Genomic DNA, 13,412 nt, shown 5'->3' on the forward strand with positions numbered 1-13,412 from the left:
AAAAATGTTGTAGACATAACATCTCTCTTATTATTATTATGTGTATTAAGTGAATAAAGAATATGCAATATAATAGTTAGATTTTCAAAATATGTTGTAATATCTGTATATATTAAGAGGATTCAGAAAGTTAGTTATTACTTTTTTTCCTGTCAAAAATACCCCTAAATTAATTAACCAACAACTCAAAAATGGGGATAAAATAGTAAATGGGCAAAAGGAACTTAGTTATTGTTTTTTTTTATTATCAAAAATACCCCTACCTAAAACTTAAAAATGGGGTTAAAATAGTAAATTGACAAAAATAATAAATTCTTACTTCTACGTTAAAATGTCTTCCTGCTTCTAATAAGCTCCTACTTTTATGTTAATTTAAATTTCTACTTCTATTCTCTAACTCTCTACAAAATAGGATCACTCTTTTGTTAGTTTTAAAACTCCTCCAATCTACAAAACTCACCCCACGTATTTTATTTTATTTTATTTTTGTAATTGAAAAAAGTAGAAATCCCAAATTATAGTAAATGCAAATTATTAATTTTTACCTAAAAAATAAAAGAGCCTCACGCACGTGCTTTTATTTTATTAGCAAGATTGTAGTCTAAGGTTACAAGTTACCACTAATTTTGTAACTAAACTTTCTCCCCAATAAATTTACATTAATTATGGAGGATCGTTGGATGAGATTATGAATAATAGTAAATATCTTCTTTTTTTTCTTTGGCTAAGGTTTGCTGGATGAGATAATTGTAAATCATAGTTTAAGATAGTCAGCTGCATATTCGCTTATTAAGCATGCTTTTATTCATAAAAGGATTTAGATGCTGGGATAGGTTAACTTAGACCTATCCCCCCACCCAATTAATGTAATATATATATATATATATATATCCCCATAAAAAAAAAAAAATATATATATATATATATATATATATATATGATGGGAGTCTAGGACTGTTATGTTTGAATAATATTTATTAGCTGCATTAATTCTTCCTATGGTTAGACTTGGTCATTGCACATGATAGGTGCTGCTTTGTGTTTATAAGCTAACTGCAGAAAATTGAACATATAAATAATATTAGTCCAAATAATTTATCCAAATCTATTTATTGAATTTATTAAATTTGAGTGACTTATTTTGTGAATATGTATATGTTAGTGCAAGTGATATCAATGTATTAATGCTTCTTTGCAGCCTTTTTGTTACTCTAATTTTTTTTCCCCTTTGCAGCCTGATATCAATGTGTATGTGCATTTGTATACAGCTACTGGTAATTAATAAAATCTACTGGTGGGTATAAGTATAACCTCTTTATCAAGGCGCTGTCTTTGATAATTAACAACTTTTGGAACTCATTGAAGTGTCATCACTTTTTGTCTTATCATTGTAGTAAGCAATTTATAGCCTTTTTTACTTTAGAATTCCATGAGCTAAAATAGGGCCAAATTATCCAGTATGCTACACCAACTATCAAAATTGAGATTTTTAATATGCTTTGAGCTTTAAAGAAAGATCACAAGGAGCTTTTAGTTTGCTATTACGTATGAGTACTTAAATCAATAAGATTAGATTTATTTTTTATTTTTAGATGGTTTTATTGCAAGTTTTGAATGAATATTGGAAAAATATCACTATCGTTCTTTTTTTTCTTTTTCTTTTAGGTTCCTCATGCGTGTTACATTTCCACTGGTAATGAATTAGTTTTGCTTGTTTAGTTTGGATATTCTTACTAAAAGATAACATATAAGTGTATTTTTTTAAATGCATGCAGTGGCTTAACAATTTGTGGTGGAGCATGGTAGGGACTAGAGATATAATGGCATGCTCTATTTGAAAATGTAAATTATAGACTTTAGATTTTGCTTTTAGCAATCACTTGACAAAAAGCTCTTTAAAGAAATTTTGTTGTTAATAAATTATTGTTTCTAATTTTAAATGATAAGGAGAAAGTTAGACTTTAATTAAAGTAAAATATGATTGAATTCAATATTGTTTGTTATGAATAATTTTTTATAATTATTTTTTACTTGCGTCAAAACTAGTTATCAAGAAAAGGGAAAGAGGATTTGTTTTTAACTATGTAAATGGGTTTTTGGACTACTGGTATCTTGCCCACTCTCTCCTTTACCCAATGTGGAGACATGAAAAATTGACAATTCACAAAGAAATAGTAGGTAGTAGTGTGATTTTAAAACCTAGACCATTCAAAGAACTGTAAAATAGAGAGGTTTAAAATTTTTGAGGTTGGATCGGGTTCAAACCAAGGTCAAATCACAATGACTCATAATCAATTTAATAATTATTTAAAATAAATAAATACATTAAATTAACAAAAATTGACTAAAAAGAGTTATTCAAAGAAATTTAAAAAATAATGAAATATAAATGAGCATTAAAAAAAAAAATTGTGCTTGGTAATCTTTCAAATAAAAAACATTTTAATCTAAAATAAAATTATATATTGCACAATTGTATGTAATGATGTCAAAGTATAATTCTTAAACACAAAAATAAATTTAGCAAATAATAATTTATTGAAAGAGAAGTGATGCAATAAAATGGAAACCATGTAAAAGTAAGTTAAATATAATACGAATTTAACTAAAGACCACAATCACCAAATTAATAGTCTCCGTAATAGATAATAATTTTAGTAGAAATATAAAAAATAAAATAATAAGACAACTCCTACGAGAGTAAGGCCGAGTCGGAGAATCCCATTCATTGGGCGTCCATTTGTTGAAGGGCTCCCACTATCTTCAACTTATTATTGATGATTCTTTGATATTTTGTCGGGCTACCCAAAATGAAACTGGTGTTATAAATGAGTTGCTTACTTTTATGAGGAAGCTTGTAGAAAATGCATTAATATGGAGAAATCTTATGTCTTCTTTAGCAAGAATACTTCTCCTCTTCAAAGGGAATTGGTTAAGGCTGCCCTTGGCATGAGAGAAGTGGATTGTTTTGAATCCTATTTGGGGCTCCCTACACTTATTGGTTGTGCTAAGTATCAGACTTTCTCTTTTCTAAAGGATAGAGTTTGGAATAAGATGTATGGCTAGAAGGGTAACATGCTATCTAAAGCGGGTAAGGAAGTCTTGATCAAAGCAGTCATCCAAGTTATTCCTACTTATACGATGGGGGTCTTTCTTTTGCCTATGAAATTGCATAATGAGTTGAACTCTATGTGTGCCCGGTTTTGGTGGGGTAATATTGGCCATGATCACAAAATCCATTGGATGAGATGGGAGAAGCTTACTTTGCCCAAGTCGGAGGGGAGTATGGGTTTTCAAGATTTTCGATCTTTTAATTTGGTTATGCTTGCTAAACAAGGATGTCAATTGTCACAGGAGCCTAACTCTCTTCTTTTTATGTGTTTCGAAGCTCGGTATTTCCCTCGTGGTCATTTTTTGGATGCTCAGGATTGCCCAAACAGCTCTTACACTTGGAAGAGTATGATGGCAGCTAAACCTATTCTTGCTGTTTGTTGGCATGTGGGGAATGGTGTGAGCATTCGTGCTCTTCATGATCCTTGGATTCCAAACCAGCCCTCTTGGAAGATTATACACGAGCTTGATTTGTTGGAGTTGGAAGATTATACACCAGCCTATTTTGTTGGAGTTGGAAGATTATACACCAACCTAATTTGTTGGAGTTTAATTATCGTGTCCATGAGTTGATTGATTACTCTGTCCATGGCTGGGATCGGATCCTCATATCCTACTTGTTCCACTTTGAGGATGCTCTAGCCACCCTCTAGATTCTATTAGGCCGGATTTCCTCCCCTGATGTGTTGTTTTGGCTTCACATAAAGCTTGGTGACTATGCGTCCCTTTACTAGCTTTAGTACTCCACCCCCCGCAATCCTCCCCATACTTGGTGGCAACAACACGCTTCCATAAATGAGATGTATCAATTCCCAAAACTCCATAATCATTTCCCTAACAATGCTTGATTAAAATGAACAACTCTCCTAAGCCCCAAATCCACCCACCACAACAGGGGAACAAACCTTGTCCATAGCCACCAAGGAGTATTTAAACTCCTCCTCTAAAGCACTTCAAAAGAAATTCTTTGAATTTTTTCCAACCTATCAGCCATTGATTTAGGGATGGAGAATAAAGATAAATAGTATGTTGAAAGGCTTGATAGATTCAACAAAGTGAGTCTACCTCCCTTTGATAAGAAATTTCTTTGTATTTTTTTTTTTTCAAAATCTTATGTAACATTGGGGGTTTGGAAATTTTAAACTCTAGGAAGCAAAATCCAAATTACCCCAAACATTTAAGGGTGTAAATTGCAATATTTCTCTTAGCATATATAAGAATACACAAACTATTGGTACCCTTCATCTCTCTCCACAAAATTAAAACAATCATGTTTATTCCTTTTCACTTTTTCTCACGCCCTCTCATTTTGATATACTACGTTTTGAGGGTGATATGTAATTATGGAAGTTCTCATTATACAGTCCCACCAACAAAGTTAATCGTCACATACATATGTAGTGGGACAAATTGTTGATACCGTATTTTGTCTAACTCTAATTCACGCATCAAAACAAAGACCAAAAAAATCAAAAAAAATTGAAAATTGGGCAAAAACCATGATTTTCAAAGCCAAAAAGGGTAAAAATAAGTACAACATGTTTGAATGGTCAATCAAAAAGTCACCACATTTGAAAAATCCATTTTACAATAATTAAGACCAAAACCCTAACCGCAAAAAGTTGACTTTTTGATCCGATTGTTAGATTGTGTCAAATTTTGGATCATCTCATAGGGCATATTTTTCCCTATGAAACGATAGTTTACAGGCCAAATTGGAGTTAAAACGGACGAGATATCACAAAAATACCAAAACCTTAATAAAATCTTTACTGTATTTTTTAGGGAAACTGATAGTTTTTTACCTAACTTCATGCAATAAACTGTACCGATTGGTCAAGAACTGGAACAAGCGGGCTAGACCATCTTGAAGAGCCAGATCTTTGCTAATTTTCACCAAAAGAGCTTGATGATATTTGCTTTGGATTGGAAGATAGGAATTTTTCAAGAAAAAACATCCAGAATTTTTTAGCTTTGCATCACCTTCCTTCTAAGCTATATATCTCGACAACTGTAACTCCAAATTGAACGAAGACATCACCTTGGAAACTAGAAATCCATACCTTTCTGTGAATATAAAATTTGAAGAAAATGGAGCTCAGAAAGGCCTCCAAACAACTACAGGAAGATCAGGTTAAAAATTAGAAAAAGACAAAAAGGACCGATGACATGGCAAAAAGAGAAGGCTAGCATTAGTGTATCAGGATACACCAATGCTAGTGATAATAGCTTAATTTTCAATATTTATATCATTATTAGAAAGCATGATCATACTTATTCTGAGTTAATTTATGCATTTTATATTTGGTTTTTGAATAATGTTAAATAATTAATTTTGTGCTTAGTTATATTTTAATGCGTGAATTTGTATTTTGTATGAGGAATGAATTAAATAAATAGATTTGTGCAAAGAAGAAGGTTAATGAACTTTAATTTTACAAGGGCCATAATAAAATTAAAGAATGACAACCCAATTAATTTTGAGTCCAATTAGAGTAAGGAATCAAAGGAAATTTGCATCAAATCCAAGTCTAATTCGGACTAGGATTCCAGCTTGCACACTAGTTAGTATTCTAGGCATAACTTTCAGCTCAGATGTCAAATCGAGATGATTCAAGTTGGGCTAAAAAGTTAACTTAATGAGCTACAATTGTGTAGTTTACCAAAAGTCCAAATTCCGAATTTAAATGGGTGATGTGCATGAAATTTATATAATAAAATACTCTCATATTTGCATTTTTGGCCATACTTTTAAGCTATCTCGTGACTGATTATAAAGAATCCTTGTTTTATAGGTGATAAAGGTTTTACATGATAAAGGGAATTAATGAAAGAGAAGGAATAGAAAAATCATTGAAGAAGCAATTCACGTGGAAGTTAAATGCTACAAGATGGGCCCAGAGTCAAGCCAAACTTTGAAGAGATCCAGGGAAGTAAAGAACAAAAGAAAAGAGAAGAATGAAAGAAGGCCCAATCCAGGCGTGATGTGTAGAAAGAATAAAAGAAAAGAAAGATTGAAAGTTAGAGAATGAGAAGTGAAGCCCAATTCTAATGTCCTAGACGTGTGGCCTACAACTAATAATAAATAAAGTCATTGTCCGACTTGTACTAGGAATGTGTCAGGCGGCTTCTCTCTTTTAAGTGGTATAGGTCGGTCTTTGTGTGATATAAATTGAGAGCAAAATAGAAAAATAAGGGGACTGAACATATAGAGGTTGCAGCTAGGACCGGTGCGTAGGAGCAGACCGTGTTCTTTTTGTCAATGGCTTTTTTCTAGCATTGTGATTATTTCTTTCTCTATTTTATTTGTTTAGTTTAATGGTTAGTATTTTATTTTTATGTTTTCTTTCAATTACTATAAGTAGCTAAATTTATAATTAGGATTGAGGATGAAACCTTGTTAAGAATTATTAGTAATATTTATGTGATTTGATTTTTCCCACAATAATTGTTCTTTAATGATTTAAATTATTCTTACTTCATATCAATTGACTAAGATGGGATTCTAGATATAAGTTCAATCATGTTTTTCTCATGATTTAGGATTTATCTTAATTAATTGAATGCTTGGTTTATTAATTCTTGATTATAAAATCGGATATATCTTGTGATTTGTTTGACTACGGATACAATTTATGATTTGATTTTATACTTAAGAAGTGAAGAAGAACATCCTTTAGATTTTTAAACATAAGTTTTAATGATGATATTTTCCATGATAGCAAGATTGATTTCTAGATTATCATGTAGTGAGTTGGGAAAAATTAATGATCATAAATATATGCTAATATGACTTACAAGGCGGATTCTAAAACCTTAATTCCTTTCCCTTAATTGTTTACATCTTTTTATTGCTTTTATATCTTTTCCTTAGTTTAACTATTTGCTTAATTTTATTATTTGCTTAGTTTATTTAATCTCAGAACAACTAATTTTTATTAAACTAGATTAGGATTAATTTGGTTAAGGTTTAATTAATTTTCCTACATTCTTACAAGTCCCTATGGGTTCGACCTCGTTCTTGTCCAACTATACTTCGGTACGGTTCGTACACTTGCGAGTACTTTAAAATTTCACAACAATGGGCCAAAACGTCAATTAAATAAAGCCTAAAAACCTGGGATTTTTTCCAAACGGGAATTCAACTTGTAATAGGATTCTTTGACCTAGTTAAAGGCTATTTATGGAAAAATTCAGGGGGGAGCTGTTGTAGAACATAATTCAAGTTTTCTTAAAGTTTCTTTACAGTTTTCAGAGTTTTATTTGTGTTATGGCTTGTTAGAAGCCTTATTAAGGCAAAAAGTGAAACCCAACCGTTTATTGGTATATTCTTAACAATTATTTATTGGTTTTAATTCTTATGTTTTTATGTTTTTGATTGATTTACTCATCTAGAAAAGTATTTAGTTATGTATAATTCTTTGATTTATCGTAAACTTTGAGCACGTTAAATGCTTAGTATTCCCTGCAAACTAATTTACTAGTTTTGTTTTACCTAAAATCAATCAATATCATAAAACTACCTTAGACAATTAATTCTTAAGTTCTTATTGTTAAATCATTTGACTAAGATCATCCTTCGTATGAATTTTAGTTGTATCATAAAATAAATATTGTTAAGCCTACCAATAGATGTGTTGTGTGTGGATCCTAAACCTTAGCACCCTCATATATTGTTATTTTCTCTCAATTTAAATTACCTTTACTAAACTATCAAAATGTCGTCAATTAAACTTTATTATTTTAGTTTTATTATCTTGTGGTTTGCTAATCAATTCCCTTTTCCCTGTGGATTCGACCTCAAACTTATCGAGTTATTACTTTGCGACAATCCTGCACTTGGGAGCATTATTTAAGTCGCAACAAGTTTTTGGCATCATTGTCAGGATTAGGCGATTAAAGAAGTGTTCCACTTCATTTGGAGAGGTTTTCGGCATTAAATTTCTTCACATATTTGGTAATATCTCTCCAAATTTTTTCTTTTTAAGTGATTTAGTTTCCTTTAGTGTTTTTCTTTTCTTTTTACTTCTTTTTTATTGTTCAAGGTATTTGTTTTATTTTCTTTTCTTTTTCTTTTTCTTTCTTGCTTTACTATTGCATTTGTGTTTGGTGTCATGATAGTGATAATCGCTTGGTTAGAATTGAGTCTAATAATTTGTTTGGCAATTTATCTGATTCTTTCACAAATTCTCACACACTTGATGTCATGGCGGACTTAGAGAGTAATCATGGCGATGAGAATAATCTAAATAATGAAGACTTCCATGATCACCAACCCATTAGAACTCTCAAGGATTATTTGCAACCTACTAGGAGTAGTGCACCATCATGCATCATTTTTCCGACTAATGCAAATAATTTTAATTTTAAACCTGGTATGATTTCATTGCTTCCTAAATTTCATGGCTAAGATTTTGAAAATCCTTACCTACACTTTAAGGAATTTGAGGAGGTATGTTCTACCTTCCATGGCCAACCATGTAATGAAGAGACCATTAGGTTGAAGTTGTTCCCTTTTTCTCTTAAAGACAAGACAAAAACTTGGCTTAATTCTTTGAGACCTAGGTCAATTGGTACTTGGCAAGAGATGCAAATTGGTTTTTTTAAGAAATTTTTTCTAATTCATAAGACTAATGCACTTAAAAGACAAATAATGAATTTTTCACAAAAAGATAATGAGACATTTTATCAATGTTGGGAAAGATTTAAAGATTTGATTAAACTTTCTTAGAAAAAACTAATTATACGCCAAGTTTCATAGCCATGATGTGGACAAGCATTAAACAAACCTTTAAATCTTCCCCAACATTGATAAAATGTCTCATTATCTTTTGGTGAAAAATTCATTATTTGTCTTTTAAGTGCATTAGACCTATGAATTGGAAGATTTTTCTTTAAAAACTTAGTTTGCATCTCTTGCCAAGTGCCAGTTGACCTAGATCTCAAAGAATTAAGCCAAGTTTTTGCCTTGTCTTTAAGAGAAAAAGGGAACAACTTCAACCTAATGGTCTCTTCATTACATGATTGGTCATGGAAGGTAGAACATACCTCCTTAAATTCCTTAAAGTGTAGGTAAGGATTTTTAGAATTTAAGCCATGAAATGTAGGAAGCAATGAAATCATACCATGCTTAAAATTAATATTTTTTGCATTAATCGGAAAAATGATGCATGATGGTGCACTACTCCTAGTAGGTTGCAAATAATCCCTAAGAGTTCTAATGGGTTGGTGATTACGGAAGTCTTCGTTATTTAGATTATTCTCATCACCATGATTACTCTCTAAGTCCGCCATGATATCAAGTGTGTGAGAATTTGTGAAAGAATTAGATAAATTGCCAAACAAATTATTAGACTCAATTCTAACCAAGCGAATATCATTATCATGACACCAAACACGCATGCAATAGTAAAGCAAGAAAGAAAAAGAAAAACAAAATAAAATAAAACAAATACCTTGAACAATAAAAAAGAAGTAAAAAGAAAAGAAAAACTCTAAAAGAAACTAAATCACTTAAAAAGAAAAGAGTTGGAGAGATACTACCAAATATGTGAAGAAATTTAATGTCAAAAACCTCTCCAAACAAAGTGGAACGCTTCTTTAATTGACTAATCCCTAACAACGACACCAAAAACTAGCTGCAACTTAAATAATGCTCCCAAGTGCAGGATTGTCACGAAGTAATAACTCAGTAAGTCTGAGGTCAAATCTACAGGAAAAAAGGAATTTATTAGCAAACCACAAGAAAATAAAACTAAAGTAATAAAGTTTAATTGAAGAGATTTTGATGGTTTACTAAAGGTAATTTAAATTGAGAGGAAATAAGAATATATTAGGGTCCTAAGGTTTAAGAATCCACACACAACACATCTATTGGTAGTCTTAACAATATTTATTTTATAACACAACTAAAATTCATACGAAGGATAATCTTAGTCAGATGATTTGACAATCAGAACTCAAGAATTAATTGTCTAAGGTAGTTTTATGAAATTGATTGATTTTAGGCAAAACAAAACTAGTGAATTAGTTCGCAGGGAGTATTAAGCATTTAAAGTGCCCAAAGTTTACAATAAATCAAAGAATTATACAGAACTAAACACTTTTCTAGATGAGTAAATCAATCAAAAACATAAGCATTAAAATCAATAAATAATTGTTAAGAACATACCAATAAACGGTTGGGTTTCACCCCTTGCCTTAGCAAGACATAACACAAATAAAACTCTAAAAACTGTAAGGAAACTTTAAGAAAACCTAAATTATGTTCTACAGCAGCTCTCCCTGAATTTTGCCCTAAAGAGCCTTTAAATAAGTTAAGGAATTCTATTACAAGTTGAATTCTCGTTTGGAGAAAATCCCAGGTTTTTAGGCTTCACTTAACCGACGTTGTTGGCCCATTTAACTTCATAATTTGGACTTTTGGTAAACTACGAAGTTGTAGCCCTTTAAGTTAAATTTCTACGCCAACTAAATCATCTTGATTGGACATCTAAGCCGAAAGTTATGCCCAAAATACTAACTAGTGCGCAAGTTGGACTTGGATTTAATGCAAATTTCCTTTGATTCCTTGCTCCAATTGGACTCAAATTTAATTGGGTTGTCCTTCTTTAATTTTATTATGGCCCTTGTAAAATTAAAGTTCATTAGCCTTCTTCTTTGCACAAATATACTTATTTAATTCCATTCTCCTACAAAAGACAAATTCATGCATTAAAATATAATTAAGCACAAAATTAATTATTCAATATTATTCCAAAACCAAATATAAAATGCATGAATTAACTCAAAATAAGTATGATAATGCTTTCTAATAATGATATAAATATGCAAAATTAAGCTATTATTAGCTAGCCGCTCCTTTGAATAAGGGGCTAGCACTAGTGTATCCTGATACACTAATGCTAACCCCCCATTTTCCACCTGTCCTTATAAATACCCCCCTCCCCCATTTTTTGTGAAAAATATGAAGAAGAATATAAGAAAAATAGGGGAAAAAATGGGGAAAAAATAGGAAAAAGTGTAGAAAAGAAATAGAGAAATAGCAAGGAAGATCAGAAGAAAAAAAAAAGCTTTAGAAAATCACAAAAAAAAAAAAAAAATTCCTCTCTCTCTCTAGGAAACCCTAGACAAAAAAGCCTCATCTTTTTTCCTTGTTGTAATTTTTGTGGGTAAGGCTCTTGGGATGGGTTAGTTTCTTAATAACCAAACCCATCCTGCCCCTTTTACTATATTGTAATCATCCTTTCATATATATAAAAATATTTTCTTTATTTTGTTTGTGTATATAGTTGCTTTATTTTTACTATGCTCTTGTACATATTGTGTTTATATCTAACCCTTTATTACAATGTTCATAATATTGTTGTTGGTTATTATTATTGTGTTGGTTATCCTACATGGGTATTGGACCATCTCCTAGGCTATGTATAGGAAGTACCCTTAGGGGGAAGAAATCTCATCCCACCTAGGCATCTAGGGATTTTATTATTGATTTTAATTTCTTGTCATCCCATTTTATTTCTTGCACATCCCCTTTCCCCCTTTATTCTATTGCACTTAATATATATATATATATATATATATATACACCCTAAAAAAAATGATTTTCTACTATCTCCCTTAAATTGTTTTTAAACCTCCATTAGAGCACAATATAGGTATGTCTCACAACTACAAGAATGGTGATGGCTTAGAACTCCCATTTCCTTATGTTGAAAGATCCATAAAGTTTGAAAGAGATTAAAATCTATTTAAGTGAGAAAAAAAAATCCTCTTTAATCAACCTTACAATATTTCAAGTCTTTACTTTTTATGTCATTTTAAATTCCAAGCCTTTAAATTCTTGTCATTTAAATTTTAAGCTCTTTAATTTTCAAGCTATTTATTTTTCTGCACTTTATTTTATTGTTGTCCCTTTACTTTTCTTGTTAATAACATGCCATAAAATAAATATGCTTGGGGAAAACGTTTCCCCTACACCCTATTCTAAGATTTTTTTTTTTTTAAAATCTTTTCCCACCTCTTCCTCTAAAGATCAAGTCTTTTTAAAAAAAAAAAAATAAAATAAAATAAAATGTATAAAGGGGGGCCCAAGTGTGTGTATATATATATTACTGAAAATTTACCTACTATTTTTTTTTTTTGGCCATTGGGGGCCTAGGCCCCCACCTGGGTCCTCCCTGGTTGCATTGTGTTTCTTGCTGCTCATTTTTGGAGGGAAATGGAGAATGAAGAAACAATAGTTTGAATGAAATATTGCTTTTGTGAAGAGAGCTGAAATTGGTGAACCCAATGTATATATATGATTCATGAAAGAAAAACAGAGGATTGAAAAGCCCAATAGGGGAAAAACTATAAAGGGATTGAGCTATCACAAAATGGGCCTTATGCCCTCACATTTCTCACCTTATTTATTATATTTTAACTTTTTATAAGGGGATCTTAGGCAAAAACACAATTTTATATTTTGATTTAATTTTTCATTTGATCTTCTTTCGTTTTAGTTTTTATACTTCTTGTAATTTTGGCCTCTAATGTTATCTTACTTAAAAAAAACACATGTCACTAATAGATTGCATGGCTAGTTTAAATTTTAAAACAATTTTTTTCACGAGTTGGGTGAAGATATAAAGTATATACCAAAATGACAACAAGTTTAAAAGTATAAAGACTAAAATAAAAACTATGAAAACTTGATGACCAAATTGAAAATAAAGCCAAATTGTTGAAACCATAATGGTGTTTTTACGGAGATATTATTATTCCTTTTTTTCTTTTCAATAGAAAGTTTATAAATTTAATTGAAAGAAGAAGGAATTATATCATAGAAATCATATCATCGACCAGAACAGAAGAAAACTGTAAAGGTAAATCCTCTAACCACACGGGTGAAATATTCGCCTTAATAACACAAAGATTGCCTATACTACTTTTGGAAAAAAACATTAATTCCATTTTATTAGTAATTCTTCATGGTTTGAGGTACCATCTAAGATTTATTTATTTAGGTTTTTTTTTTTTTTTTTTTTTTTTTTTGACAAAATGATAAGCAGTGGTGAGATTGTGAAAATGATGATGCTAGTTTTTCTGTCGTTTAAAAAACCATACTGGATTGCCCGCTTCAACTGGGAATCGGAAGTAAAAACTAGGGCCTTTTTTTGGTTTTTTGATCGTTCCGATTTTTAAAGCCATGTAATTTTCTTTGTTCAAGGATATCTTAGTCTATTTTATTGTTCTCCTCTATATAAGATAATTATAAATTCAAATTACTCTTATAGGGTTGACAAATCAAGGATTGA

General features: G+C 30.8%; 1 non-coding gene across 1 annotated transcript; it reads left to right on the top strand.

Annotated features, from left to right (window-relative positions):
* The first annotated feature begins 8,869 nt into the window (after window positions 1–8,869).
* On the top strand, window positions 8,870–8,976 carry LOC115993407. Its single transcript, XR_004092948.1, has one exon. It is a non-coding gene; the product is annotated as a small nucleolar RNA R71 (small nucleolar RNA).
* Window positions 8,977–13,412: the final 4,436 nt, after the last annotated feature.

Source organism: Quercus lobata, chromosome 5, assembly GCF_001633185.2.
Source record: "Quercus lobata isolate SW786 chromosome 5, ValleyOak3.0 Primary Assembly, whole genome shotgun sequence".
In the NCBI taxonomy this organism is placed as follows: Eukaryota; Viridiplantae; Streptophyta; class Magnoliopsida; order Fagales; family Fagaceae; genus Quercus; species Quercus lobata.